Here is a 6,001-nt window from a genome sequence, read left to right on the forward strand (position 1 = left end):
TCATATTTGGGGGGGCACATGGGGGGACAGGGACAAAAGTAGGGGGGCAAACTATAAAACACAATATAAATGCTCATCAATGCCCCTTACCAGTGCAGCTTATCAGTGTTGTCTATCAGTGCCCATCAATGCTACCTATCAGTGCCACCTATCAGTGCCCATCAATGCAGCCTAACAGTGCAGCATATCAGTATCTAGCAATGCAGCCTATGAGTGCTGCCTATCAGTGTCCATCAATGCCTCCTATCAGCGGCACCAATCAATGCTCATTAATGCCACCTATCAGTGCCTCATTAATGCAGCCTATCAGTGCTCAATGCTCATCAGTGCCGCCTGTCAGTGCTCATCATTGCAGCCTATCAGTGCAGCATATCAGTGCCCATCAATGTTGCCTTTCAATGCTCATCAGTGCCTCCTATCAGTGCAGCCTATAAGTGCTCATCAATGCCACCTATCAGTGCTCATCAATGCCACCTATGAGTGCTGCCTATCAGTGCTCATCAATGCCGCCTATAGACGCCAGGCGGCACTAGCAACCAGTGGCTCAGGAATGAAGTCAGGTGGAGGAGGAGCCGGAGCCAGCGCTACGCGGCTCAGTCCATCCCTGTCCCCTGCATTCCAGTGTCCACTTATTTTAATTGGGAGGGGCACAGTATAATGTTGGGGGGCCATGGCCCCCCTCTGCCCCCCCTAGTGACGCCACTGCCTATCTCCTCCCCAAGCATTGTGATGACAGTATAGCGCTGCACACATCATCTGGGGAGGAAAGTAATGAGAGTGACACAGGGGGGACCCTTTTCGATTCCTCCTCCTGTCTTGAAGAGCACTGCAGCTCCTGTGATGACGCCACAGTGGCTACAAATAGGGTTTTCTCTCTTACGGGAATAATTAAGTAATAGAAAAAAAAGGACTTTATCCAACCAGTAATGGTTACAAGTAATCATTCCACATACTGTATGATGAGCTGTACATTTAGATCCATTATGTTTTCTTATATGAACCCTCTTATTCCCACCTCTGAGTGTCCTACGTGACTTGTTCCAGTTAGATAATGTATTAGATAATTGCTTGTTCTATGGTTTTGTTATTTTGCCAAGTAGGACAGCCATGTACATCCTGAACGAGCTATATGATTCATATCAGAATGAATGCCAAAAAATATACAGTAATAGAGAGGGAGGAACATGTTTATCAACATTCTACATGCAGGTTCATTGTTCTGAGGTCACAATGTGTTAACAAAGTAGTACTGGTATGTTTAAAGTGGACCTGTCATTAGCATGCTACACCCCTGAAAATCCAACACAAGGACAATGGGTCATCTTCTTTTTTTTGTGTGTGTGTGTGTGTGGCAAGCTCACTGTGTCCTTGGCTCCATTGTTAACCAGTTGGGCACCGGTGGACAGTTTTCACAGTGGCAATAGACTGGTGGAATGCTCTGTACACCTGGCACAGAAATGAACACTTGTGATGCTGTCAGGCAGAATGATTTCCTCCTGGGAGTACACTGGAGAGGAGTGCTCAAAGCTCTGCTAACTACTACATGGCAGCAAATTGTCTGCTTTTAGCACTATTGCCGCATACACACGATCGGTCAATCCGATGAGAACGGTCTGATGGATCGCTTTCATCAGACCAAACCGATCGTGTGTGGGCCCCATCGGTTATTTATCCATCGGTTAAAAAATGTGAAACTTGTTTTAAAATTAACCGATGGATACCTAACCGATAGAAAAAAAACGATCGTTTGTAGGCACGTCCATCGGTTAAAAATCCACGCATGCTCAGACTAAATTAGGAGACGGGAGCGCTCGTTATGGTAAAACTAGCGTTCGTTATGGAGATAGCACATTCATCAAGCTGCAACAGACAGAAAAGCGCAAAACGTCTTTTACTAACACAAAATCAGCTAAAGCAGCCCCAAGGGTGGCACCATTAGATTTGAACTTCTCCTTTATAGTGCCGTCGTATGTGGTTTACGTGACCGCGTTCTGACACAATCGTTTTTTTAACCCATGGTGTGTAGGAACGACTGACCATCAGTCAGCTTCATCAGAACGTTCTCATCGGATTGACCGATCGTGTGTACAGGGCATATCTCTGCACAGAGGTAAACCCTACCACACACCTCTGGATACCTAGAGACACCTCACTGTTCTTCCCGTGGAAGTGTCAGGGACTGCTCTTGAAGCTCTCTATAAAATGGATCACCACAGCACTACAGTTCTGGCATTTTCTGGAAAAGGGACACATTGTTCCTCATTTCTGAAAGATCAGGACGACACTGGATGGAAAGAAGCGCCTTGAGAAGATTTAGTTCGCATTTGTAGCGCTATACAAGTTATTCACTCAGGAAGGGATTGGGGAATATGGGATTATTGTGGTGCCAGCAAATAGAAACCAAAACGCATTAGATAATATAAAAATATAAATTTTATTGATTACAAAACAATAAAATTTGGTTCAAGCATTATAACAGAGCAAATCTGAACGTGGGAGCAAAACATAGAGATACAGGTCAAAAGATCAAGTCTACCCAACTAGTTTCGTCAATCATTGGCTTCGTCAGGGGATTTAAGACTAGACCGTCTCAGTGAATGGCTCTGAAGAAATAGAACAAAAAGTAGTTTAACAATTTCATCAAATTACATTAGAATACAAATATACATTTAAACCATCAATTGCAGCATATATAGTTTGGCTAGGACATATGGCGAGGCATCAAGGACCAAGGTACCACAAAATATAGTCCAGAGAGTCCCCCCCTCCCCCAAAGGACCCCCGCAAAGAACCCCCACATATCGTGCAAGCTAGCACCAATATCCCTGTAGGGCAGACAGAAGGAAAACCTACCCTTTGCTCTTCATGCGAACCGAACAAGGACCCCCTCAAGGTAGGTACGAATCCAATGACCCACAGCAGCGACTGTAAAGGGACAGTGAAGCGAGTCTCAGTGAGGAAAAGCCACATACCACGTAATAAAAAACATTCAATAATTATAATATTAATCACAATATGTAGCATGACATGGAAAGTTAATTTGGACCTACCTCAGAGGACTGGCAATTAAAAGAAAGAAAGAAGGAAATTGCAGGGACACTGGACTAACTGCAGTTAGTATGTGTCTAAAAAAAGAAAAAAAAAAAGAAAAAAACATTCGCATTTGTAGCGCTATACAAGTTATTCACTCACTCATTTAAAATGTATGGGTATAGATGGCATATCTAAAATAGACGTGGAGGAAATTGACACTGAATACAATATGAATTGAGGTCTTTTCTACAATAAATCTTTTAAGTGCAACAAACCCACTTGTTCGTTTTTATACATATAAACAGAATATTGAGAGAGGATTGCTGCACAAAAAAAAAAATTATTTGAAAAAATTACATCAGTTATCCTTATATACCTGGTACCTGATGTACGGTAATTTTTTCAAATAAATTATTTTTTGTGCAGCAATCCTCTCTTAATTTTCTATATTATGGTCCTTGGGAAGGACTAGATTGCTGGCACAGCACCGTTCAGTGCACCTCACCCATTGAACTGTATACATACTACATGGTCATTAAAAGTGATGTGGCCTAGACTAACTATAACTACATTGGGTGCACAGGGGGAATCTGCTTCTGAGGACATGAGGTCTAATACACGACCGTTTTTCGGGTTGTAAAAAAAATTTTTTTTAATGGTCTAGAAAAAACGTTTTTTTCAACTCAATCGTAAAAAGTCCTTGCATACATATAAACACAAATAAGCAATATGCATTTTTGAGATGTGTACCTTTAACTACTTGCCGACCAGCCGCCGCAGTTATACGGCGGCAGGTCGGCTCCCCTGCGCGAGAGCCTGCTCCTTGACTCCCGTGCCCGGCGGGCGCGATCGCCGCTGGGCACCTGTGATTGCTTGTTACAGAGCGAGGACCGGGAGCTGTGTGTGTAAACACACAGCTCCCAGTCCTGTCAGGGGAGAAATGTATGAACAGCGATCAGTCATTTCCCCTAGTGAGGACACCCCCCCTACAGTAGAACTCACCCAGGGAACATACTTAACCCCTTCCCCGCCCCCTAGTGTTAACCCCTTCCCTGCCAGTGGCATTTTTATAGTAATCCAATGCATTTTTATAGCACTGATTGCTATAAAAATGCCAATGGTCCCAAAAATGTGTCAAAAGTGTCCGAAGTGTCCGCCATAAGGTCTCAGTACCGAAAAAAAATCGCTGATCACCGCCATTACTAGTAGAAAAATAATATTAATAAAAATGCCATAAAACTACCCCCTATTTTGTAAACGCTATAAATTTTGCGCAAACCAATCAATAAACGTTTATTGCGATTTTTTTTTTACGAAAAATATGTAGAAGAATACGTATCGGCCTAAACCGAGGAAAACATTTTTTTTTAATATATTTTTGGGGGATATTTATTATAGCAAAAAGTAAAAAAATATAATTTTTTTTCAAAATTGTCGCTCTGTTTTTGTTTATAGCGCAAAAACTAAAAACCGCAAAGGTGATCAAATACCACCAAAAGAAAGCTCTATTTGTGGGAAAAAAAGGACACCAATTTTGTTTGGGAGCCACGTCGCACGACTGCGCAATTGTCAGTTAAAGCGACGCAGTGCTGAATCGCAAAAAGTGCTCTGGTCTTTGACCAGCAATATGGTCCGGGGGTTAAGTGGTTAAAAGGAGAAAAAGTATATTTCCTGTACTGCATGAACCAAGATATATTTTTTTTCTGTGCATCTGGAAACAGAAAGCATAGAACACGGCTCTCTTGCTTGTATACTGGGAATGTTCCTTTATTTAAAGTTCATATGTCAGCAAGAGAATTGTCTTGTGTATATTTCCAGCCAGATGTGCATTCCACACCTGTTCTCATGCTATCCAAGAAGGTGAGATCCGTGCTTGGAGTCTAAAGCTTGGGATTTTTTCCTCCATTTGTTTTCTTATTTAATACACATAGACATATATAAAGCTGCTTTGCTTTTTTTTTTATTTTATTTTTTTATATATCAACAGTCTGATAGTCCAAGAAAATGCTTATTTAATGGAAAGTTCTACCCCATGGTTGTTGTGTGAAAATAAAATACAAGATTTTGTAAGGGGCATACTGTAGGTTCAACTGGTATCAAGAGCGGCAAACCATGCACCCAGTAACAGTCCAAGTAGGTTTGTCCTACACTTTGATTCAACAAAGCAGCAAACAAACTGTGAGATTTTAGTGTGGATTAGTTTAGAATGGGCAGGGAGGGTGTGTTAAAGGGCGTGAGTTGTAACAACGCCATGCACCACCCCTCGCTGCCGCTTCACAATAGACACCGGCCTGTTTTAGCATGCAAGCTGGTGTGAACTTGTCCTAAATAATTAAAAAAAAAATTTAAAGCCGAACTCCAGCCTTACCTTTTACTGCACACTGTCAGCTTCTGACAATGGGGGAGATTAAGACCCCATACACACTATTAGATTTTCTGCAGATTTTTGTCTTCAGATTTACCAAAACCATGTAGCGCAAGAGCCAGCCTGATTGCATACAAATTTCAACTTTTAAGGATTGACCTCATTATATGGTTTTGGTTAATCTGAATACAAAATTCTGCAGAAAATCTAATAGTGTGTATGGGGTCTTACTAAAACTGTTGCACGCAGAATCTGGTGCAGCTGTGCATGGTAGCCAATCAGCTTCTAACGTCAGCTTGTTCAATTAAGATTTGACAATAAGCCTAGGTTCACACTGCTGCGAATTCAAAATCGCGGTAAAATGTGCGATTTTACCGCGATTTCGTGGCCGCGATTTGCCGCGATTTCGGCCGCAATTTAATGTAAATCGCGGCCCGAAATCGCAAAAAGTAGTACAGGAACTACTTTTTGAAATCGCAGATGCGGCGTCGTACTGATTAGGACAGTGTCATTGCCGACAATTGCCGCCGATTTGAGATGCGATTTGACATGTCAAATCGCATCTCAAATCGTTCCAAATCGTACCCAGTGTGAACCAGGGCT

At 42.1% G+C, this 6,001-nt stretch overlaps 1 long non-coding RNA gene across 1 annotated transcript; it reads right to left on the minus strand.

Annotated features, from left to right (window-relative positions):
- Positions 1–2,415: 2,415 nt before the first annotated feature.
- Positions 2,416–2,928, minus strand: LOC120916092. Its single transcript, XR_005743955.1, has 2 exons — positions 2,854–2,928; positions 2,416–2,603 (listed from the first exon to the last, which is right to left on the minus strand). It is a non-coding gene; the product is annotated as an uncharacterized LOC120916092 (long non-coding RNA).
- Between the last annotated feature and the right edge of the window lie 3,073 nt (positions 2,929–6,001).

This window comes from Rana temporaria, chromosome 10 (genome assembly GCF_905171775.1).
Source record: "Rana temporaria chromosome 10, aRanTem1.1, whole genome shotgun sequence".
In the NCBI taxonomy this organism is placed as follows: domain Eukaryota; kingdom Metazoa; phylum Chordata; class Amphibia; order Anura; family Ranidae; genus Rana; species Rana temporaria.